General features: G+C 46.0%; 1 protein-coding gene and 1 long non-coding RNA gene across 13 annotated transcripts in view; both read right to left on the minus strand.

The window, feature by feature from the left end:
* AGAP1 (ArfGAP with GTPase domain, ankyrin repeat and PH domain 1) overlaps nt 1-26,221 on the minus strand; it is a 616,003-nt gene that overhangs the window by 324,402 nt on the left and 265,380 nt on the right. The window lies entirely within an intron of this gene.
* Nucleotides 9,193-11,516, minus strand: LOC116551442. Its single transcript, XR_004268937.1, has 2 exons — nt 10,533-11,516; nt 9,193-10,488 (listed from the first exon to the last, which is right to left on the minus strand). It is a non-coding gene; the product is annotated as an uncharacterized LOC116551442 (long non-coding RNA).

Below are 26,221 nucleotides of genomic sequence, written 5' to 3' on the forward strand. Positions count from 1 at the left end.
CTCTCTCCATTCCTACCCCCTAAAAAACAACTAAAAGAAAATGGGTGGAATGTCACGGGATGGAGCTGTTCTTCTGTGACTGTAATCGTTAATTACTCATAATATTTAGAATATTTACATATTAATAGATTTAAAATGTTGATATCACCCCAGACTATGCTGTCTGGGAAGCTTTTCCTAACCATTGAGTTTTTGTCTATATTTAATTATTCAAGAAATGAATTTGCTGTTTTATATAAACACATATGTAGACATAAATATGTTCAATGTAAATGTGTGTGGGTCCATTGATCAGAAACACAATCGCATGGACTTACTTAAAAAAAAGGTCTGGAAGCAGCTGGGTACAGTGGCTCACGACTGTAATCCCAACACTTAGAGAGGCCAAGGTGGGCAGATCACCTGAGGTCAGGAGTTTGAGTCCAGCCTGGCCAACATGGTGAAACCCTGTCTCTACTAAAAATACAAAAATCAGCCCGATGTGGTGGTGCATGCCTGTAATCCTAGCTACTTGGGAGGCTGAGACAGGAGAATCGCTTGAACTTGGGAGGTGGGGGCTGCAGTAAGCCAAGATCACGCCACTGCACTCCAGCCTGGGCAACAGAGAGAGACTCTGTCTCAAAAAAATTAATTAAAAACAATCTGGAAGCTTTGTCCTTGAGATTCCATCTTTTCTCAAACCGGGCAGTGCACGTGGCTGTGACTCCCACATGGGCTACTCCTAAATCTAAATCCGTGTCAACCGGTACTAAAAACATTTGCCCTTGCTACTGACACTGCCAAGCACCCTCTGAGACTCCAATGGCAATGCTCAGCGTTCTTTTAAAAGTCACTTCCTCTATAATTTTAAAATTGTATTTGGATAACAGAGATAAGACACCTTTAGCCCCTTCAATTGTGCATGTGTGCATGTGTGTGTGTACACTGCAGAAGGTGAAAGCCAAGTCGGCCCTACCACAGGGTCAGAAGGGAGATGTGTGCCCATCTTTAGGGGGCAGAGCAGGCAGGTGCCTGGGACAGGGTGCAGGGGGTTCTGGGGGCTGGAAATGGGCCCTTCTTGACCTGAGAATAATTTTGTGACAAATTTTTAAGCCCAAGTATACTTTCATGTATGTTTCCATTCTTCAATTAAAAAAAAGAGAGAGAGATTAAGAACTTAACAAAAAAAGTGAGGTACACATTTACTTTCCCCACAAACTGTAAATGTTCTATTCTATAGCAGTAAACAGCACCCTTTATTCAGTGGTTAAAAATAAGACTCCAGCTCCCAAACAAGACTTCATTAAACCCTGACATAAGGCCCAATTTCTACTTCCACCTTGTTTCTAAATCACACAAAATGAGGCAAGGAACAGCCTTTGGTCACACTGGGAGCCTCCGGGCCAGCCTCATGCCCTCTATAACCAGGGAACAGCTCCTCCTCCTTTTGCTGCTCAAAGTTTGAGCAGGGCTGGGTGACCTACACTTCCCATCTATTAACTCATTTCATCCTCTCAGCTCTTCCATTTTGCAGGTGAGAAAAACCAGGCAGCGAGTCCACGAGAGCAGTCCGACGGCTCCATGACTGCTCATGACAGCATCACGTGGCAATCAAACCCCCCACTTCCCTGCCAGCACCCCAACAGACTGTCCTGGTTTCCACAGCAGGAAATCAGGGGTTCTTTTGCCCTGTACCCTCAGTTTCTCATCAATTTCTAAATTTTATTTGGGTGACTAACCCAAATGATGAAAAGGACTGAGTGTGGTGACTGGCACACAGGAGATACTCCCGAGGCTGCTCTGAATCCACCGGGTGCCACACCCCATTCCCAGCCCGGCCTTTTGGAAAGCCCGGGATGCTGCTGGACTCTGCCTCTCCTGCTCTCTGCAATCCCTGGGCCCGGCCTGCCATTGCCATGGTCACTTGGAGCTGCCCGGGGGATAGGGCGCACATTTCTGGACCTCTGAGCAGGATGTGGCATTCCTGGTCATTCCGTCCTGTCATCTTTCTGCATCCTCCTTGGGCTTCCACAAACCCTGAAGTCCCTGGTTTTCTTCCTCTGGTTGGAACTTCTCTTTCTCATCCTCCCTTGCTGGCTCTTAAAGCGGGGGTGCTTCCCTGGCATCCTCTTTTCTCCATGCCTTCTGCCTGGGCAATCTCACGAATGTCTCATTGCCACCTCTGTGCCAGGAGCTCCTGGCATTGCCATCACTGTAAAGTGCTCTGCCTCACATCCCGCCTTCTAGAGCCATGTCGCCAGTGACCAACTCGGCATCTCCCCTTGGATCTGTCAGAGGCACCTTCCTCCACACCGCCCAGCCTGGGCCTCCTCGCCTCTCAGACTTGCTTCTTGCCTAGCTCCACTGATGGCACAACCCACTCCTCAGCATGAACAGAACACACCTAATGGATTATTGGTTCAACCACCAGAGTTTTTCCGAGATTCATCTTCACTGCCACTGCCTTGATCTACGACTTATCCTTCCATAGCTAGTTACCAAAGCAGCTTCCCAATGAGTCTCCCTAACTGCATCCTGAGGGCCCTGAACACATGGCAGGGCAACCTCAAAGGCAGAGCTTGCCACTACGCTGTTCTATTTCTAGTTCTTCAATTGCTCCTTGGCAAAACTGGGCTCTTTCATGTTGGGGAAGATGGCTTGTCCACTCCTGCTATTTCCCTGCATTAGCACTACTGGGTAAGGACCACAGTCTCTTCTGAAATAAGCAGACCTCAGACAAATCCCATGCAAAAGCTTCGTGGGGTACCAGAAGACACACAAAGGATGGGGAACAGTAGGGGCAGAAAACTACGGAAGACACAGAGAAAGCATATAGATTCCAGTGACTGAAGGGCCACCATGAGATGACAACAAGGACTTGGTGTAAATCAAGCCAGCGTTTGGATTCCTCCAGCCAGAGAGGATTCCTCTGCTACTGGGAAAGCTGGAACGCACTGAGGCCAGTACTCAGGAGGAGGGCGAGCAATTCCCGTAAGCACTGCTGGTAGGAATTCAAGTATGAACGACACCTCCAGTAAAACAGTATTTCAAATGTTCACCATAGACACACTGACGAAATTTTATTGGCATGAGATTAAACATTTAATTTTAGTCTGTAAAACTATTTTAAAAGCGAAATTTATGCAGCTGGGGGCACTGCATATCTTGTCTCTATCTTTGGTGTCTCCACCCAAAGGTGACATTTACTTCAGCTTTCGTTGAAAGGCTCTTCCAGGCTGGGCATGGTGGCTCCCACCTGTAATCCCAGCACTCTGGGAGGCCGAGACAGGCAGATGACCTAAGGTCAGGAGTTTGAGACCAGCCTGGTCAACATGGTGAAACCCCAGCTCTACTAAAAATACAAAAATTAGCCAGGCTAGGTGGCATGCACCTGTAGTCCCAGCTACTCGGAGGCTGAGGCAAGGGAACTGCCTGAACCTGGAAGGTGGAGGTTGCAGTGAGCTTAAGGTCACACCACTGCATTCCAGCCTGGGTGACAGAGCAAGAATCTGTCTCAAAAAACAAAAAACAAACCAAAGAAATCAACAGTGCCATCTGATTGTTTATCACGATTCTGTGTGTCAGGAGTTTGGGCAAGGCATATTAAGTACAGTTTGTCCCTGGTCCTTCTCAAAAAAAAAAAAAAAAAGAAAAGAAAAAGGAAGGCTCTTCCATTCGAACCATAGGGTGCTTACCTGGAGACCTCCCATAAATAATGACAGCCACTACTGGCTGTACATCTTCCAGTAACAAATAAAAGACACTCTAACATCTCAACTCAGTTTTAAATTAGAGTGATCATTAAACTACCTTATTAATTAAGAAATTAATTACCAAATTATGTAGTTCAGAATGTGTGACTTAGGAGTGAAAAGAAATCTGAAGCAGAGTTTTTCTTGCCACGAAAATCTCAGAGTTAAACGTTAAAGGACGTGTACTCTATACTGTTGACAACTCAAGTCCATCTCTTAAATGTGTTTCCCTATGATCTGTGTTTTGAGTTTAAAGAAAAGCTAAGTCAAATCACAGCCATGTGAGGAAACACACACATCCGTGAGGCTCTCTTGGGTTTTCTGGCTACAGCATGTCCCTTAATGACAATGAGTGAACCACGGGACCCACGGCCTGGCCTGGCACTTACATGCATCTGGAGATCCTGCCAAACTGTGCTGTCTACTCAAGAATACAGTCAGCCCATGTTCAAGACAATGAGCCAATTCCACGGAGCTGGAAGCTCTTCGGGAAATGCTTGAGGCCATGCTGTATTTAACTTCCCAGCGCCAAGGCCTGCCCGTCACTGACATGCACACCCCGAACGGATGGATCCACAGCGGGGCTGCAGTAGAGAGGTTATGAGATGGGAGGGGGAGAAGCAGCTGAAACGGGCAACTAAAAATGCGTTTTTAAGGACTCGATATGCAGAGAAGAGTGGCAAGTGTGAGCTGTCCTTAAGGTAATGGGGGTTATTCAAACTGTCCAACAAGTGCAGACATCTATGCTTTGGAAAGCTACCTGCGATGGTTAGAAGATACAGGTCATTTCTACCTAGATGCTCAGGAAAGGGGGGGGTGTGCAGGGGTGTGGGGAGGGGAGGCTGCTGAACTCAGCAGCCTGGTTCCAGCCGTTTCCTGAAAAGCACACACGTATTTTGTTTTGAGACTTGCGTATCCAAAACCCTATACCCTTCTACTGGATTAATACTTTGGCAGCACACAGAATTCTAGGCTACTTACACATCGTCTGATGATTCAAAGCTACCAAGATGAGTTCTGATAAGCTGACACACGCTCAGTGACACAGTTTTAGCTGAACTCCGATAGTTTCTTTAATACGTTTCATCTTCCCATAAGCATGGCGACCCCACAAGGAGGAATTCATTATCCTTGTTCTAGAACAAGAGGCTTTCATCATTTTTTTGGTCACTACCTTTAAAATCAGCACTTAACTATTCACCCCAAATCTACCCATTCCAACCCATCCTTCACACAGATGCCGCATTCACGAGCAAGTCTGGTCCAACCACTTCCACATCGCAACAGGACAAATTCTATACCATCAGAATAATCTTCCAATCAGAACAAACACTAACAAGGAAGGTAAGACATCCTACAAGTGACGAACAGGTCATACATTTAACTTAGGGGTGTGTAAACAGGAAATGCTCTTCTATGCATTTGCTTTTTGGTTGCTTGTCAGTGAAGGCCTAATGAGAGGCTGTGGCCGGGAATCAACTGCTCAAGCAAGTCATTAGGACTTGCTGCGCCCCAAGCACGCCGTTAGGAAAGCGTGTTTGCTGGTGGTAATCCTTTGATGACTAACCTTACTTATATCAAAGCAATCCTTTGATGCCTTACCTCCTGAGTATCGAAGCACAAAATGTGACTATATATACATATTTTTTAAAGCAAACAACTCTCTAATCTAAGATAGACTGTGGTAAAAAGCCAAGCTTGCTTTAATTTCTTCTAGTGAAGCTTTTAAGTTTTTCCTCAAGTAATGATGTCTGAATTCTTAATCTGAAATTCAGTTCTTGTCTGTATTCTTTTTATCTCGTTGTATTAAAACAAATTTATCTTCATTTATGTCGCAATTACCTATTAGGGTTGTTAATTTGCTGGAAATGAAGCTATTGTTTAATTGCTCCTATTAATCGGGGGATTTAAATGCCGACTGTAATAAACAGTTACCTTCAGGACGGAGCAAAGTCAAGGCTGCTGACATTAATTTCAGAATTTTAGAATGAGGGGAAATTTCTACCATGTCCAGGCCAGCTGGGTTTTCCTTTTCCTTTCAGAGAAAAGGGGAAAGAAAATAATTTAAGAAAAACAAAACAAAAAACCTGTGCTGAAACAAATATGGCGTATTTGACATTTTTAATATGTGTATCCGGTTATGGTGTAAAGTAGTATTTGTGGTAAAGGGAATCCATCACACTGCAGGAAACACGCATCCCTTCCTCTTCCATGCATTTCTTCACAGCACAATAGTTCCTTAAAATTTCATCCCAAAGTCAAGCTACCAAAAGTCAGGAACGTTTCATTCCCACAGTCACCCTGGGCTAGGGGGCAGAAGCAGGCCGCTGACCATTCACCAGGCTCCAGGCCTCAGAAGGACCAGGGGTCCTGTGCTCAGAAGCACACACACACAACATTCCCTCCTCTGAAAGACATGCCGAAAAGCACCCGCACGTGGTAGGCCCTGCAGCTGGTCTGCCTCCTGCCAGTCTGAACGTACACCTCTGAGGGCTCCATTCTGCTTCCATCAGCACTTCTCCCCTACCATTTGGGGAAGGAGAGGGGGTTCCAAATGACACTGTCCAGAGTCCCCTCTGGGGTCCTGCATCATGAGCCAATAGGACGCCCACCAGTCAGTCAGTTCCAGGCACTGGGATGTGCACAGGTGGACACTCCCACTCCTCTCCCCCTCCCCTGCCTCACCTTCCCTGCCCTCCTCCCCCTCCCCTGCCTCACCTTCCCTCCCCTCCTTTCCTCGCCCCCTCCCCACCCCCGGCTCCTCTCCCCAACCTGCTGCACCTTCCCTCCGCCTCTCCCACCTCACCTTCCCTGCCTCCTCTCCTCGCCCCCCTCACCTTTCATAGTCTAGAATGTTCTTGATCTTGCTCTTGTTCCCACAATGTACTTGGTCATCTTCTTGGTCCCAGAATGCTCTTTTCCCTTTAACGAGTCACAGTTTATTTACTATGATTTACGGCATCCCTCACTCATCCCATTCACCGACTCTTTTCTTTTTTTCTTTTTTTTTTTTTTTTTGAGACGGAGTTTCACTCATGTTACCCAGGCTGGAGTGCAATGGCACCTCACCGCAACCTCCGCCTCCCGGGTTCAGGCAATTCTCCTGCCTCAACCTCCTGAGTAGCTGGGATTACAGGCACGCACCACCATGCCCAGCTAATTTTTTTGTATTTTTAGTAGAGACGGGGTTTCACCATGTTGACCAGGATGGTCTCGATCTCTTGACCTCGTGATCCACCCGCCTCGGCCTCCCAAAGTGCTGGGATTACAGGCGTGAGCCACCGCGCCCGGCCTCACCGACTCTTTTCATTGAGCAACTATCATATGCCAGCGGGAGACTATCAGATCAGACAGATCTGCCAGCTGCATCATCAAGAAAATGTCAACCAACCAAACAGAATATCCAGTCCACCTCCTGCACTCCCTGTCAGCAGCTTTCTCTCCCCACATGTTCGCTAAGTGACAGCCTTTGGGATACAGAAAGTGCTGTAAAGAGAGGTGTGTTTCTATGGTGCAGAAGGAGGAGGAATAACTTGCCAGAGGGAAATACTGAGAACTTATGAATGTTGCATACACACAGAAGAGGCACTTAACGCAGGACAAATTTAGCTGGATAAACGAGACACGCGACAGTGCTGAGCTTGTCAACAGGCGGTCATCAGCATCCAATGAAGAAAAGCTTTCACGATACAGGAAACCCACATGGCTTCGGAAGCAGAGACAGGGTGGAGGCAGCCCTGTTAGCGCAACTCTAAAGCAGGAGAGGGGAGAAGTCTGAGAACTCAAAGGCAAGAAGTGAGAATTGGGGCCCACTAATCACAGGCCTGAGGGGCCAGAGATCCAGGCCAGCTCAACTCTGAGCACTGCATAAGTATGTATCGAAGAGGCAGGAGCTGGGGCCAAGACCCCGATGGGGGGGGCGACAGCCCCCACAAAGATGTTTGATGGAGACAAAACTAGTGTATGCTGGGAAAAGAGGTCAAGGAGAATGCAGGCATCAGAACAAGCGGGGAATAGGGTGGCAGCCCAGGGGGACCAAAGCACGGAGCTCACGCTTTCTCACTGTAGCCTGGAACTCCAGGGGTCTCCTGAACCCCATCAACAGATGAGCTTCTTCAGGACCTCACCTGCTCAGAGGTAAGAGCGCTGTGTTCTTCTCGTCACAGGGCACAGGAAGACAGACGAGATCTCGTCACAGGCACATCCCCCTTCGGACAACTTTTAACTTCCCAGAAAAATGGACTTACCTATCACAACTGAAGCTGTTTCCCTATTTCCAAAAATAATTATCTGTACAACAATCTCCATGAAATGACATTTCAGAATCTCTTAGAGAGCTGAGGGTACTCCTTCCCTCCATGCCCAACTATAATTCATTATTATTCCACTTAATTGAATACATTATCATCAAAAACAAGTAGGCAGAATTTAAAAGCAGCTAACATAGCTTAGGTTAATCTGAAATGGAGAAACATATGCAAAAAGCATAAATTAAAGAACTTCTGAAGAGCAGAGATTTCTAGACTAGGACGCTGTTACATTCTCATCGTGATACAGGTTAAGGCAGAGTTGAACACTGACTCATTAGAAAACAGGTAACATTTCAAATGCTACAATTAACCACAGTACGAATCTGCTCAAAAGGCCAGGAGATGATTAACTTTCGCTCTCACTTATTCTCAAGTTGGATGCAAATCAGTGTCTTCAAAGACGAGGCAAGTGAATATCCCAGTAAATTGGCAATACAATTTAGATGGCAGGCAAGGATCTAAAAGATAAATGGCTTAAACAAAGAGGGGAAAGATGAACCTGTCACTTCTTCTCAACTCATCAAGCTGTCTCGCAGAGAAAGTTGATGATCCCGCAGCAGAAATGTTTCTGCCACCCCCTGAAGGTGAAGGCTCACCCAGTAATTCTTTAATCTGCACGGTGAGTCTCCTCCACATTCTCCCACACCAGGCGAGGCTACGGGACTCCTTTTCCATCCATGCTTTTTAAAAGGCCCAAATTAGGGGTTACAAAGTAAACTAACACAATTTGTCAGTGGAATGAAGGACCTAAGATAAGGGCAGATAAATCTGGTGATATTGAAGGAACATGACACACTACGAAGGCAGAATGCAGAAAAAGTGACTGGCAAAGCATTTTAAAAGATACAAAGAGAAAAAGCTACTACCAAAAGCCTGACGGCATACCGGACTGATCACGCTACATCATTCCAGCTAAAGAAACTACACAGAATAGTAAAGAAAAATAGATGAGAAATCAAGAAAAATGAGGAACAGGAGACGCAAGAGTTCTAAGTAAGGGGAAACGTAAGATGTAAAGGTCAGAAGTAGATTTTGAAACCAAGAACCTTGAGACAGATACAGTTAAGTATAACAACTGGTTTTCTTTTAAAAAATTAATATAGTTAAATTAATACAGGCTAAACAACTTACCAGGTCTAATTTGCTTCCTATTTTTAGATATGCATGCCAACAGAAAAAAGAAAAGGAGTGCAGAAACTTCTCTAATCTTTCCATCTGCCACAGGCCCGCTCTCCTTCGGACAGCTTTTAACTTTTAAGAAAAATGGACGTATCTACCACAACTGAAGCTGTTTTCCTATTTCCAGAAATAATTATCCTTACAACAATCTCCATAAAAAAGACATTTTCTTCTTAAAGTGGGGGAGAGAAGATGTCTTGGTTGGAACTGCTGAAAATGATTCCTCTCCTCCCTGCTCTGTTAATAATGAGTCGGCAGCGGTGGCCCTGTGCACTGGAAGAAGTGACAGTGACACACAGGTTGAATCATACAATGTATTGTGATGCAATTAGGAAGAAGGATGAGATGACAAAACAGATTTCCACTTGGTCTTCAACAGGGCTTTGTGCATTAAGTCACTGTAACACCCTCCCCAGCAGCCGTCCATTATTATTACTTAACCAGCATCACCTCCCAGAAACCTACCTTTTTTGAGACATGAAGTTCCTCTGGGGAAGTTTTGCCCTTTGTGATGTTATAGTAACATTACCCACCAAGTTAGGAGATGCATGATGAATTTGAGGGCCCACATAAAATTTTTAAAACGCTCTATAATTCTACATGATTAACATGTAAATCTAAATTTTTTTTTTTTGCATAGGCCATGGCCACTGAAGAGTTAAGTATTTAGCAGAGAGAAACTTTGCATGGCTTTTCCCCCGCCTTTAATAAGAAATTAAGTTTATCAATTGCCATTGTAATTACTCACAGCACCTCAGGTAATTAAAAGGGATCTAAATCTAATTTTATTTACATTTAGAATACCTGAGGTCATCTCTGATCAAGATTTCACATTTGTGACTAATACTGTTTAAGTGTTAATTAGAGTTCAGCAGAGAATACTGATTGATTTTTAATCTGGAATCTGCTGTGATTTAGGAAGAGTGAGGAAGTCAAAGGATCCTGTGACTGCAGTTTCCATTTATTAGTGAAATTCTTCAAAGAATCACATATGCCTTTTAATTCTGACAAGATTCATCTTTTTAAAAACTGTGACTCATCATAAGACTGTATGCTTCTACATGTGAGACAGCACTTCAGATTAAATTAGGTTTACCTGTAGGAGATCTACAACATTTTTAATGCAGTAACAATTATTTTGATTTCCTCCTAAATTTTATTAACACATTTTTAAGCACACCAAAAAAAGTTGAAAGTGAACATCTCTTTCCACTCCACCTAGATTTTATAATTCCAATATGTTGCTGTATACTTGCTTTATTACATATCTGTCCGTCCGTCCATCCACCCACCCACCCACCCATCCATCCACCCACCCATCCATCCATCCATCAATCCATCCATCCCATTTTCTGATCCAATTCAACTACGGCGTAGGCATCAGTTCACTTCACTCCCACACATTTCAACATGCACCTGATTAACTATTAGGTTCCTTTTTTGAGATTAAATGTACATACCGTGAAATGCAAAACATCTTAGTTGTACCAGTCTACGAATGTTGACAAACACGGTGTAACCCAAGCCATGATGAAAATAACCCTCTAAGGAGTTCCTCTGGGCCACCTCCAACCCCAACCAATCCCTCTTTCTCACTTCCTGCCAACCACTCTTCTGATTTCTTTCACCACCAACCAGTTTGCCCATTGCAGAACTTCATATAAATGGAACCATTCTTGTCTGTGCCTGCCTCTTTCCACAGAGCATAATGTTTTGCAGGTACGCCCATAAAAACAAGTTTTCAGACCACATCACTGGCATAGCAAGATACTAGAATCCCATGACGGCAGAGACATGACAAGGTCTTTTTCTCTCTACAGTGAAACACGGCAGTCCGTCCTCTGCTTCCTAACAGGGCTTTATGAGAACGTGGTGATCTCAACAACAAAGAAAGGAACATGTGACTATCAATAACTTCTCTGGTCCTGCCAAGGATGACAAAGGAACAAAGAGTTCCTATTTATGGAACACTAAGCATATATCTAAATTTATTTGACCTGAGGTATGTAAGTGTTAGCTCTAGGTAAAAGGTTATGATGACTCTTTAGGCCAGAAATTCAACTTTTTTTAACCCCCAAATCTTGCTATAATCTAACCCAGGAAACTATCTTTCAAAGCCTGAGAAACACTTTGGTGACATCATGGTTCAAAACTCACTGAGAAAAAACGGTGTTTAAGAAAAAAATCCACGGCGAACACTTTGAAAACAAGTCTTAATCACAGACTAGATCCCCACACTGCAACCTACACATACACACACACACACACTCACACTCACTCACTCTCTCTCTCTCTCTCTCCGGCAGATCACAAAGTAGTCCAAAAGGTTAAAAACAAAAACAAAGAAACGACGACGTATCGCACTGACAGCTGAAGATGCCGCCTCCCATTCCAGGCCTATTCCGTCACTGCCGGTGACTACTTGGAAAAGGTATACCTCAACTTAAACACAATCAGTAGGTTTACCTTCACACTGAATGCTGTGAAAAGTAAGCATGCAATAGGGTTTCCTCAGTACCATTCAAGGGTGATATTTAAAGAGAAAGCGGGAATAGCTGACTGGGACTCCTATTCGCTTATTCCAAAGCAGGTCGATTTTACTTCTGGGCTTTGGAGTTCTCCCACTGGTACTGCTACACATATCCTTTATTACCAGCAGAAATGTTTACACATAAGTTTTTCTAGTGATGCTTTTGCAAATTCATTTTGAAGGGGGGGAAAAACACCGATGTGCAGAGATAAAAAGAACTCAAACTGGTGCCAGTTAATACAGCTAGTGCTCGACTTACGACCACGGTCGGGACCACGGACCGGTAGTAACACGATTTGGTCGTAAGTTGAGTAGGCTATATGTACAGTTGAAATGGTGCACGCGGAGATGGTAGTGCTGCCGGAAGCTGGTCCGCACTGTCGTACGCCCAGCTGGGCAACGTTTGCGCTGCCAGACGTGGAGCAGTTGTGGCTAGCGATTGTGGTCGTAAAGTCGAATGGTCGTAAGTTGCATAGGTCGTAAGTTGATCAATACCAGTAACCCAAATCATTAGCACCCGTGAAAAGAATTAGTTTGAAAGTAATGTATTTGAATGTCCACAGTGAAATGGTTGCATCCGTGGATGAGACACATAAGCAAAAGGCAAATTACAGCTTGTGAACTTTAAGACGTCAAATGATGACACTGTCAAAGTATAGAAAATCAGCTATCTCTTTCCTCCAAAAAATAACAGACATGAGAAAAGATGGTGAAGATATTACCTGTTTTCAATATGGATTTCTCCTTTGATGGTAAAAAAATACCAAAAAATGGGCAGAAGTGTAAATAGTATATAGTAGCTAAAGTTACCCTTCAAATAGACTGAAAATCCACCCAACCATGGCTCTGAATCAAATGCCAAGCTCTCAGTGCCCTGCATTTGGTCTGCAGCCTCTCGTGAGAAGGGCACCTGCCCAGCTCCACCTCCTGGTCCGCGGGCTTTCCTTCTGAAATGAAGACTTAGTCCTGATGTCCAGTTCAACCAGCCCCTAAAACAGCAATTCCAATCAACTATGGCCAAACAGGGAACAATGAAAGGAACCATATTGTGTCACTGGGTCTAGAAAGTTCTATCACAGCTCCCATGATGCATCAAGATGTAGCTTCCAGCCTCCTTGGTCATACAAAAGGAATGTGGAAACTCTGTATACAGGAGCGGCATCCATTAGAGAAACAGACATCTGATAAGAAGATTACTTACATCCAAAAAAAAAAAAAAGAAGAAGAATAAGAAAAAAAAGCCAACTGGTGATGGGAACAATAATTTGCCATTTGGGTATTTTTCAAAACAGCTTCCACTGGCTCAGACCTGACCCTTCCAGAGCCCACTGCATTAGAACAAAGAGGCACTGGATACTGTTTGGCTTCTTAGGGCTTCCAGGCACCTCAGAGGCTGTGATCTAGGAATGAACAGGTGTCCAATGAAAAACTCTGCATTCAGTAAGCGTGATTTAGTCTCCAATAAAGACTCAACTCTTCATTTGTGCCTTTCTGGCCTTTATAAGCATTTAACTGTCATAACATCCATAATTCAGCATAGAAAAGGCATCACAGAGCATTTATTATAAATCTTACAAAACATATAAGGCCCTTTTGCACTTTAATCATGTGCTAACAGTTACAATAAGATTGTATTAAAAATTTAAACTGCCCTGCTTAAGCAATTTACCTTCAAACGTCCATTTCCAGGGAATGAATCCAAAGGATATGAATGTCGAACTCCTGGTCAGATTTATTGCACCAAAGAATATTTCTCCTGATATAGCTCTGATGAGTGAAGTCTAATGACTTTAGTTTTATTACTTTTTAAGCACTTAATGGGAAAATTTAGACATTTTCACAAGACTGAGCTTCAACAAGAATGGGACATTTAAAAAATGACAGGTAGGAAAAGGTCTCTAAGATTACTTTAGACATAGCCAGATTAAATACAATCAGTGGAAATTTTGAGGCAATGACTAATACCACAGGCTTGCCTCTGCCATTACTAGCTTGGGTTTCTTTTTTTAAAATGTCTTAAATAATAGTCCAGGGAATATTTAGCAAAGAGTAGCTGCAGAGAATTTTATTATTACACTACATGTAAAATGTTAAAGCCATTTAAAAACCCCACAGTATTTAATTTTTCTTTCCCACACTTATAAGCCACCTACCTTGAAGAGGCTACAGAGCAGATACCGTTAATTATCTCAGCATAATCACCCCAGCCTTGGTCAGGATCAACTACTTCTACCACCAACCAGACTGTCAGCGGGAGAACTATCTTCAAAACATTAAGAAGCAAATCTAAAAGTTTTCCTTTACTTGAAGTAATTTTTCCCCCCTAACTTAAACCCACAGCTGTGATCCGTCAGATTTCAATTAATGCCTAGGCAGTAATCCTATCAATCACCAAGGACTATAAATTTCTTATCTTTCTCATTAGCTACACTGTTGCACAGCTTAAATATAAACACACCTTGCCACAGCACTGTAAATTACTTGGCCGAGCAACTCTACCCACCGTCAGAAGGGGCAGGAATGATTTCAGCAAATCTGTGGTGTGCTTGTTGCACTAAAGCTGATTTACACTTCTCCAAAAAAATAAAAAACCACCAAGAATCACACTGACAGCAGATCTCTTTGAGTTTGCTTATTTGGCTTAAAACTGGTAATGACCTGGCTTTATTAGTATTACTAAGTTTTATGGGCAGAATCCAATTTTCTGTGGAAATATATATATATATATATATATATATATATATATATATATATGTATACATTTTGCTGCATCTGCCAATGATATCTTTTGCAGTTACCTGTAGCTATTAATTTTTTAAACCTAAATTCAAAATTCAACTTATTTTTTAAAGCTGTAAAAAAAAAAGGCAACAAACTATCTTCTTCTTAAAATAAAATTAGGCACAACTGTATCAAGGGATGGCAAAAACAGGGGGTGGGGGGTGAAGGTGGGAGGGGCAGCCCTCCGACAATGTCACCTTCTATTTCAAACACTCTTTTAGGCTAACGTGGTGACACCACACTGCGAGTTTTGCATAAACTGCTTCATCATATCTTCTCTAAGGAGACTGTGCAGTCCAATTCTTTAATGAAAGAGAGACTATTTATGCCATTTGCTGTTAAATACAAACTTTGTAGGGCACATTCCGCGTGTAAGTGATGAGGATTTTGATGCTGCCTTTACAAAGCGGCTGCAAGGGGTCCTTGCTGTAGGCTGCACCGTTCCGACGGCAGACCGGACTTCAGCCGTGAGCTTCCAATTTCCTATCACATTCACTTTATGCCTAATTTAATTAATTGTATCTTTCAAATTAAAACGGATGTAGCACATTAACCAGCTATCACCTTCAGTCTGCAAAGCCTATAGGTTACTGATGATCTCACCTTAAGGAAACTGGGGCCAGGGAAGTCTGAGCCCCGGCCCCAAGGGCACCGCTGGCCAGGGCGGTACTGCCATCTAGTGGCCTCCGCTGGCACTTACCAGACTTTTCCAAGGAGCAGCTTGGGCTCTGGGCCTGCAGAGCTGAAGTCAGAAGGCGGAGAGCCAGCGGGTTCTGGGTGCTGAGCTCTGACAAATTCTCACATTGCCCAATGTGGCATTCCAAGAGCCTTGGGGGATAAGCGGTGAGGAGACAGACTTACGTCCTATGGGATGACATGTAACCACTATTCATGCCCAATTATTCTCAGATTACAAACAACCCAAGAGTAGTGGAGGCCCCTCAAAAAAAGCTAAACCAGAAACAATCTCAAAAACAGCTGAGTCGTTAGGTTTCAGGGTATGTGAATTGCATCATTATGAAACTGTTAGTTTAAAAATCACACAAGTCACCTGAATCCACGGATGTGTCTATAAGGACTTTTCTCCCTCGAGACCGCTAGCTGCTCCTTCTCAAGTTACTGAGGCCTCCTTGCAGATGAGTCTGTGTTTTGGTAAATGTTCGCAAGTCGCCTAACAGAGGTAGGGAGTGCCGGAGCTGACTGCCTGGGTTCCCAGCTCAGCGAGGCAATTCATGACTGCACAGTCTCTGGCAAGTTATCTGGCCCTTCGGTGCCTCAGTTTCCTTCTCTGTAAAATGTACATACAGGATACGCCTCGTGGGGGTTGGTAAGGAAGAAGTCAGTTGATCCATGGGAGGCACAGAGAGGGTGCCAGCCTCATGCAGTGAGGACCCCCATGGGGCTAGAGACACCACAGAGATGCAGATGACAGAGACATTGTGTCCGGGCTGGCGTTCCTCATCTGAGAATCTAGATGTGAACCACATCTGATCCCATGGAGTTTACAGTCTAGACCAGGAACACAGCCAACCGTGGTCACTGTCGTCACCAGGCCATGCTGAGCCCACCCTGAGCGGGGCCCTGGGTCCAAGCGCTGGCAGGGGCTGTCATCACCCGTCTCCCACGTGAGGACCCTGGCACTGCGTCCAGGGCCAGGGGACCCCCATGGCAGCCGGGAATTCCAACCTCAGAACTGAACTAGGGAGGAGAGGGGGAAGAAACACGCCCTGGGAAACTAGGAGCTGGAGCTCTAGGCTCACAGATAAGGAGAGAGTGAGCGGCTGGGGCAGGAGGAAGAGCATGGGGTGGGGGGGGGCGCGGGGGTGAAGAGCACAGGGTGGTGGGGAGGAGAAGGGCACGTGGCGGAGGGATGAGGACGAGGACTCTAAGAATCTCGAGGGACCTTCTGTCTCTCAGGACCCTCAGCACAGAGGGGGTCTGGGAAAGATACTATGGAGGTGCTGTCTGATTAGACATGAAATACAATTCCCCGCTGTCTGCACTGCTCAAAAAACTGGGGAAATGGGTGAATACCCAAAGTAGAAACCCAGGCGGGGCGATGGTGGCAAGGGCCGTACAAGGTACATGAACCAATACAACCTGCTGCTTGGGCGGCCAAAGGGAGGAAGGGAGGGGAGTCAGTGCGGTCAGGGGTCTAACCTGAGCCAGGGACAGAGGGGCCGCTCAGCTGGGGCCCAGGTGTGATGGCCAGGACACAGCTGATATTTAAGTCTCAAGCTCAGAGAAAGGATCTCAGTGGGCAGAAATGTGAGAACCTCGGTGAAACACACAGATATAAGATTGCCCAGGTGCGAGGCAGAGGCTGAGGACAGGAGGCCCAGAGCTCAGTCAGGGGGGGCCAAGGAAGCCCCGACTTCCAACTATTACAAACATTTCAAGGGCACAGAAAATGTAACAGTCCAACAGATAAACCCCTTAAACCCACCACCAACATCCAACAAATACAAGTCCTTGCCTTATGTTTTATCTCTGCATTTGTCAGCTGAGTCAATTACATCACAGCCATCATTCATTAACACCCAAACACCGGAGCGCGCACCTTCATCAGGACATCTGCCCACCCGACCGTTATGCCAATGGCGGTGCTCAAGGTAGGTGCTGGCCAGGAGGCTTGCACGTGCTCAGGTGAGTTGAGGGCACTGCGGACCGGCGTCAGGGTCTGAGAAGGGACTGGAGGGGCGTGGCTAAGACAGCCAGGCCTGGTCCTCTGCGACAGCGGGACATGGCGAGGGCAGCCAGAGTAATTTGCTGGTGAAACAACGGTTTCTGCTCCCAGAGGCAAACTCAAGGCTGCCTGCTGATAAGGAGGAGGGCGGCGGGAATCAGCCCCACACGGGCTCTTCACACCTGTGATTTTTCTTCTGTCCCCCGTCAGCTGGTTCAGTCTCCAGCTCCGAGCAGCTCAGGAAATCACTTTTGTCTTTACTTCCTCGTTTCTCTGCAGGCTCCAGCTCGGCCACTCGAGAGCAGATGCTCATATGGTAAAACGTACCGGGGACTCGCCATGTCCTCAGCAAAGGTGATCACGGCCCCAGCTTTTCCCGCTCTGAAGATGCTCCCAGTTTGGCGGAAAAGGCAGGGAGGGGTTTTAGCCAAGAAAGGGCTAGGGGAGCCTGGAGGTTTTGGAAAAGGGGCTCCGAGCTGGTGCCGACGCGTGAGGGACGGGCAGGTTTCTGCTCAGTGGAGCAAGCGTTCGAGGCTGAGAGGGTGCAAGCGTGGAGTGGCTGGAACACAAAGTGTGCAAGGGGAAGGGCGGGGCCATGTTTCCTGCAGGGAATGGCACCTGCAGCACAGGCGCTCTCCAGGAAGAGCTGCTCAGTGGACCAGTGACGCCCGCTGGGGCAGGTGGGGCCACATTCAGAAGGCAGGAATCCCGGTCCCCTGCACCGCCCGCTGCCTTACACACCAGCCTTATACACTGGCCTTCAACGTAGGAGACTCTCAACAAGAGGGGTTCACAGCCAAAAACAAGTTTGGAAACCACTGTGATAAGTGCTAGGGAGTCATCAAAGGCTTTTGAACAGAAACAATCCTATCTGAGCTCTGTCACAAGCAAGCACAGAGGGCAGCACAGCAGAGATGTGGAGTCAGCTGCTTGGATACAGAAGGGGAGGCTGTCAAACGGGTCTCAGTGACCAAGTAGGAGGCCTGGACTTCCCAACGGGCAATGAGTGGGTGGCGGGAGGCTGAGGGACTGCAGGCAACACGGGTTCTGACCACCCCTGCGTGGCCTCAGGCCCTGCCCTCCTCCCTTTTCACTATCATTCATTAAACCACACTGACGGAGAATTTGCCACATGCTAGACACTGTGACTGGGATTTCGAAACAGGCCCACTTTTTGGCAGGCCTGTAGACCTTATCAAAGAAAATTGGCTCTTAAGAGGGAGGGTCACACATCTAATAGATATTCAAAACCAAACACAATGCAGTCTCCTAAGCTGTACAATGTCCTATGTCCACGCTTCCTATTAAACTAGGAAAATATCTTAGGAAAACCTTCAAAGGACAGAAGCTGGCAGTTGCACATAACACAATCCCAGGCACAGAAAAACTTAAAAGCATAAAAGCAACCAATAGGCTGTCTTCTTACTAAATTCTTATTGCCAACTCTGCATGAGGGTGGAAAAATTATGTTGCAAATTCCTAAAATGTGTTTCCAACGTTTTTCTATCTTTGAAATACTTCCAGGAGTATTAATCAATGTTTTGATTAATTACATGTACATAGAATTTAAGACAAAGGCTCTTCCATCCCCTCAAGTCTCCAGAGAAAATCTGTAACAGCAAAGTACAATCGTTACTAAATTAGAGCGTATCCAGGTTTGTACCGGGGCTAACATTTAACTTGGGGCAGGGTAGGAGGAAGGGCTATGGCACTTCTCAGTGGCCATGAATTATTAAGCCTTCATCTCCTGGCAGACAGAAATCTAGGCTGACAGTAACAGAGGAAAGTACATTTTTCTTTTTTGTCTTTAAGAAATAGGCTCAGAAGGTAGGAAAGTACATTAAAAAAAAAAAAAAAAAACTTTCTATGGTAACTCGTCCTGGAAAGAAAGTCATTACATCATCCACGATTTATGAAAACAGCTTTTATTCTTCCACTAATAAAACTAACTTCTGGCTGGCACAAAATGATCTCACAATTCCTTCAGTCATCAGGGCACCAAACACAGGCTTCACTGATGCAAGCCTCCTTTCATTGAGGGTGACAGGCACACCCCACGACGACCCTGTGCCGAACAGTGTGCAACAGTCCAGGACAGGAATCCCAGAGGGGTTACCGCCCATCACTGGCTGGTTCCTGGACACCTGCAGGACCTGTGCGCTCTGTCCCCACCCACTTTCTCGGATCCCCGGCTGGCTGCAGGCAGACAGCACAAACCCTGATGTCCTTTCTGTCACTAATGTGACACCTAGTCCTTTTTGTCACCACTCCTGGAGTTTTCTCTCAAACTTTCCCAAAATTTACAGGAGACTCCTTTTCATAAAACAAACAAAATAACTGGCTCTCAGAAGGAAGCTCTGGCTTTTCCCCAAACTGACACTGTTACATGTAAACAGAGACCCCAGTGAGGGGTGGCAGCTTCCTGTTTGTAGCCCAGCAACACAGGAGGTGAATGAATGGGTGAGTGAATGCAGGCGTCAGTCACTCAGATCTTCTCACTGCAGAGATCTCACTCATCCTAATTCTTTCACACAACACACACACACACACACACACACACACACAAACAAAACAAAAAAAACACGGGTGGTAATTACTTTAGGACTGCATCTGTTTTCTACTCTGAGACTTCACTGAAAATACCAAAACAAGTTCATTTGAAATCTCTGATTGGAATCAAAGTACCGCCATAAAGATGCAGGCAGCCTGCTACAGCTAAGGTAATTGGGAGCAGCCTAATGACTATTTTAATTACTGCATTTAGGTCCAACTCTACTTCAGAGCCCTGGCTTCATTTCCATTTTAAATGCTGCAGTTCTCAGCCCTTCATCGCTTTCCTATCAGCAATTTTGAGGCTACTACACTTGAAGGTTTTCTTATTTTCCATTAGCTCACTGGTCACACACAAGTCCACGGCGATTTGGGAAGAGTGACTGCCTGCCGTGTTGGAGGAAGTACTCAAGCTGACAGACTCAGTCCTTTTTAAAAACTGGAAGCAAGGTGAGTTACAACTCCCTCTGCACCAACACCTCCATCTTCCTGGGGAGGCCACAGGAGCACCAAGGTTGTGGATGGGGGAGGCTGGCACTTCTGCCTTGTGGATTTTCCAGATCTACATTCTTAATTAGATGTGTGTCATATTTCACGGGAAACACATCTGTAATATCAAGAATAAGGGCGTTTATTATTTGAATTTTCAAGACTAAAAATAGTTTTCTCATAGATCTGGATATTTAATTGCAAGGCAGAAAAACAATTTGAGTGAGGTTGAGAAATTTAGCTTTTCTTCACAGTAGTCATAATAGTAATAATAATTGCTATCTCTTGGTCCTGCTTATTTTTGCTAAAAATCCTAGAGGGGAAACAACAAGATTGGCTGAATGGACCAGCAGTCTAGATGAAGAGTTGGTTGTCTTCAAACAGAAAATATCTCTTTAAGCGAGAAAAGAAAAAAATATCTTCAATGAATGTTGGCAATATTTTCAAGATTTTTTTTTCTTTTGGTGCAAGGACAAGAAAAGAAACCAAAGGGCACTCAATTAATTAGAAGATAAACTGTGGTTCTCCGAAGAAAACCAGCCCCCATCTCAAGAAACTTTCATAGGAGAGAATGTGATTAACCACTCCATTCACAGGTCCAACCACTGTTTCTAATGAATGAACCCATGCTGTTATTTAAAAGGATCAGGATCCACAGTGACACAAATTAGAGCAGGAGGCAGGGAACCTAAGGCAGATTCCTAGGTCGAAGGAAAACCCCAACTTTCCACACCTAAGTAACAAAAGGACCTGAGGCTACTCCCTTTGCAAACCCCTCCCTGCCTTTTTCTGCAGGGCAGATGGAAAATTAGAAGTGCCTCTGCCTGGATGCTTTGTGCAACCAAGCAGACATTTGCATAGGAGTGTAACTTTGTAACTTTGCTTCGGCCTTTGATTGGCTGCTTTCCACAACCAAACAGACTGACTGTAGGCCACTACTTCATTTGCATGGGGTGTACACCAAGTGGCCAACGGGAAACCTCTAGAGGGTATTTAAACCCTAGAAAATTCTGTCACTGGTTTCCTGAGGCCCTATGCTCACTACCCTGTGGAGTGTACTTTCATTTTCAATAAATCTGCTTTCGCTGCTTCTTTCTGTCCTTGTGTATTTTGCTCAATTCTTTCTTCTAAAGGCCAAGAACCTGGACACCCTCCACCAGTAACAATAGTTAAGTTGATCTGCTTCCAAAACACAGAGAGGAGAAACAGTGGCTACAGAGAGCTGGCGCTTTGTATGCTATATCCCGACAAAAATCCAACAGAGCCATTCCAACAGCTTTATCGGGCACGTGAAGAATGCAGGGTACACAAGGACTCAGTGACCTCCTGAAGGTCAGAGCGAGCCCAGCTTGCATCCCGGGGAGGCTGCTCCCGGTGGCCTCTCCAGGATGGCCTCTGCTGGTCTGCTCGAGGCTGGTTCTCTGTGAAGGCCGGTCACAGCCACTCAGCCATGCTCAGTCTTGTGACAATGAACTCTCTGCCTTGTGTTCAGTGTCACCCACCTTCCTGGGCCCAAGCTACAGTCACATTTCAGCTGTGATAGGCATTCCTAGAAGGAGACAATCAAGAAAAGGCAGATCCGCTTCACAGCTGAGTCAACTGAATGAGATGCTGAACCACTATCAACGGGAGGACTCTGTGGTCCAGCCCAGCGTTTATCCACCCAAAGGCTACAATCTACAAGTGCTGGCTTGCTGGTAGCTGACTGAGGAACAGCTAAGATGGAGATCCTTCGCAGGGGTGGGGTGGATTCATGTGCCTGCTGGTGAGTAGCTACTTGTCAAAAGCTGTCTTTAGGGAAGTTCGTCAAGAGAATTCAAGAGTTTCTCAGTGTGGTCAGTCATCAGCATCTGCTCTGCTTATCTTGGTCATTAGTGGGGTTATAAGAAACATCTGGGGCCGGGCACAGTGGCTCATGCATATAATCCCAGCGCTTTGGGAGGCTGAGGCGGGCGGATCACCTGAGGTCAGGAATTTGAGACCACCCTTGCCAACGTGGTGAAACCTATCTCTAGTAAAAAATACAAAAAATTAGCCAGGTGTGGTGGCTGGCTATTAACGTAATCTCAGCTACTTGGGAGGCTGAGGCAGGAAAATCGCTCGAACCTGGGAGGCGGAGGTCTTAGTGAGCCCAGGCTGCGCCACTGCACTCCAGCCTGGACAACAGAGTGAGATTCCATCTCAAAAAAAACAAAACCAAAAACAAACATGTGGGCTCTGGAACATTGCATTTACTTCTGTTTTTCTAAACAGAAAAGTGACGTGATTCCGTCTGAATTTTTTATCACAGGTCTCAAAACAAGTAGAAAGGATGAATGATGAAATATGAAATATCACAAGGCTAAAACGAGAAAGTGTTGACTCCTAAAGTCAAGTATTTTTCTGAGGGTCCCCTAGAGATCCCAAATCAGCTGCTCTGTTTTAAGCACGTTCTTTTGCGTTTTGGAGAGGCTGGTGGGGCACACACTCGGCTGCTGGGCACAGTCAGGCTGCATGTGTCATTTACACCCAGTGCCCATGCTAAGTGGCCACTGCCAGGTGCACCCAGGCCCAAATCCTTGGATCACCGCCTCTGGGCTACGGACAAGTGTTGAGTGTCACACAGTGAACATGCTGTCACACGCACACCACACTCAGTTAAGCACCTGCCAAGTGGAGGACTGTGGCAGACGTGGACCAGTTTCTCACTGCTGCAGGGCAGAGGCACCTGACGTGGTTCCGTGCACATAAAATGTATGTTTTTCATCAGCAAAATGAGTGTGGAATCTGTTTGAGCCCACTGCAGAGGGAGAAGATTTAGTGATTAGGGCCAGATCTCAAGAAGCTCCACCACGGGAGGGTTAGGCAGAGCAGAAGCCCAGGAAGCAGGAGAAAAAGGAGGTGCCCTGGGTTTAAAAGACCAAGAACAAGAGCATCTGGGTTCCACAGGAAAAGGGCACAGGACAAGGTCATCTGCAGTGGTGAGGCCACAAGGAGGGACAGCAGCCAGTGGATTTAGGGAAGAAGGTCCCTGGTGAGGCTGGGGAGAGGCAGGGGTGCTGGGAAGAAGGGAAGGTAAGGAGTGAGTGGGAAGAAGGAAGGAGGGACCCTGACTGCACAAGATGTAACTGACACAGATGGAGACCCACCACAGTGGCCAGAGAGGTGCCTGCAGTTGCACAGCCTCTCCTGTTCGCTTCAGCTTCCTGGGCTCTATGCCCCTCCAGGCGGGGATCACTTTTTGGGGAAGACCCAACAGCACAGATAGAGCTCTCAAGTCACATGAACACGTGACCACGTGTTCCACGGGGCAGAGACCAGCATGTCTCCAGCTGAAAAGCCACACCTGCTGTCTCTGCACACCACACATGCCTTAGGTTACCGGGCTGCGCCGTGTGGCAGGTCCGTGAGTTCCTGGTGGTGCCCTGCTACCAGGTGTGCCAGCGTGTGGTGGGTGCCACAGAGCAGCCCCAACGCTCCTCAGGTGCACCTCGACCTTCTGCGCCTACGGCACAGCCTGGAGACCGTGCTCTCCTGCAGGAGCCCTCCGGAGCTGGCCCGCCTCTGACCATCGGCCTTACCTTCCAGCAACTACTCTAACAAGTTCCCATGAATCCAGTGGCCCAACAGAAAATTTTCTCAAAGTTCCAGAGGCCAGAGTCCAAAACTGCCATCAGTTGGCTGACATCAAAGTGCTGGGAGCCACGCTGGACCCACAGGCTCTAGGGGAGCAGTCATCTGCGGTCCCTCCCAGCGCCTGTGGCGGCCGCGCTCCTGAGCCACATCAGTCCCACGGTCCAGGCGGCATCTTCAAATACCTTTGCTCCATGTGGACCCTTCTCCTTCCCTATTATAAGGATACATGCAATTGCTTTCAGGGACCAAACAAAATATATTCAGACTTCTTAATCACATCTGCAAAGCCCCTTTATATTTTGGACACAAAATGTAACATTCATCAGTTCCAGGGATTAGAACATGGGTATCTTTAGTGAACCCATCTTGCCATCTACCACACCATCTCGGTACAGTGATCGGACATTGAAGCAGCTTTGCAATCTGTCACTTGGAGCTTAATTATCCTGGCACTGAATCCACTAAAGTCACTTTTTTCTCAAAATCCACCAGCGTTTCTAAATAGTTTAAATAAAAGTCTGAAATGATTCTCAGTGTTCTAAGACGTGTCCTTCAATTTAAGCTTCTATTTAAATCTACTTTAGGAGATTTCACGATTGGTACCCATCATGGGTTTAGAAAATCCAGCTCGGTTTTATAATGCGCCAGCCAAAACGGGACTCAATGAGCCTATCTAGTCCCTGGCAATTTTCACCCAATGTTGGTATTTAATGATACCGATTCCATTATTTCCAGTGAGACATCTACGTATCAAAGCGATGGACTCCTGACACCCTCTGGCTACGGACAACTTCTCGTGGTGAAGTCTACCTGGAAGCCAACTTTTAATTGCACGGTTCACTGGTGACCAGGAATGCAGGAAAGGGGGTCCTGACAGGCCGACGTCCACCCAAACACACAGCAGGGGGCAGGGGCACCCCTCTGGGAGCTCTGCCGTGCACCAGCTCCTCTCCATCTCCCCGTGACCAGGGTGCTCCGGTCAGACCCAGGAATGTCACAGCTGACTGTGCCAGGGTACATGGCCAAAGCCACAGCTGCCGCGAGTTCAACAAGAGTTCCTAAGCAGGAGGCGGGCACTCTTGCTACCCAGCAGGCACTCAAAAAACATTCACAAATGGACCTAGCAAAGGACTGAGCGGCACGTGGACATCTCTGGGGCTGTCCATCCACGGCCAGCAGACGCCAGCTGGGAAAAAAATGCTGTGACGACATAAAGACATGGGTTCCAGAGAAAATTAAGTAACAGGGTAAGTAGTCTCAGGCCTTGTTAAAGCAAGTTATTTAAAAGAACACAGAATAAAGTCCCAATTTTACTTAAAAAGTACTGAAAACTGACTAGAGGGGCATACAGTAAAATGTTACTTATTGCCGGACACAGTGGCTCATGCCTGTAATCCCAGCACTTTGGGAGGCCGAGGCAGGTGGATCACCTGAAGTCAGGAGATCAAGACCAGCCTGGGTAACATGATGAAACCTTGTATCTACTAAAAATACAAAAATTAGCCAGGCATGGTGGTGCACACCTGTAATCCCAGCTACTCAGGAGGCTGAGGCGGAAGAATCACTTGAACCTGGCAGGCTGAGATTGCAGTGAGTTGAGATCACCCTACTGCATTCCAGCCTGGGTGACAGAGTGAGACTCTGTTTCAAAAAAGAAGAAGAAAAAAAAATATATATGTATATATACACATATATATAATTACTAGGAGGTGCGATTATAGGTGATTTTTACTGGCTTCCTTATAGTTTCCTGTATTTTTACAAACAAGTTATTTGAATCACAAAAACATGTTTAAATGTACATCAATATTCAGAGATATGAGATATTACTTGCTAATATATGAAACATACATGAGTGCGTGTCTTAACACAATCAGATGTGAAGTGTAACTCTGAAAAAGCAAAGTCTGTGGAGAAAACTGGATGCTCCTATGGCAGCCAAGGGCCACGTCCTCCCTTTGCTGGTGCAGAGCTCGGCCAAGCATAAGCCAGGCTGCCTCGCAGCGTCGCCTTACCTCCCGAGACCCAGGGCCAGGTAAGAGGTGCCACCTGGAGATGCCCTTTAGTCACTTCATTTTTTTGTCACTGCCTCCCGACATTCTGGCCGTGGTATTTTACAGCAATTAATTATATACTGTGTTGGAAGGATTTCCTCTGAATGTCATTAAACTTCTTCAAGAGCCTCCTGACTTAACTGGTGCAGCGGCATGAATGGAACAACTGTCTGCATTTCTTTAACGACCTTTGGGCAAAGAGCCTGCCAGTAAAGGAGGACAGAACGAAAGGCAGGAGGGCGGCTCATCACCCTCTCTCTCATGCAACTCCTTTTTTTTTTTTTTTTTTTTTTTTT

The sequence above is a fragment of the Sapajus apella genome, unplaced genomic scaffold (genome assembly GCF_009761245.1).
Source record: "Sapajus apella isolate SASKATOON/1434 unplaced genomic scaffold, GSC_monkey_1.0 scaffold10, whole genome shotgun sequence".
Taxonomy (NCBI): domain Eukaryota; kingdom Metazoa; phylum Chordata; class Mammalia; order Primates; family Cebidae; genus Sapajus; species Sapajus apella.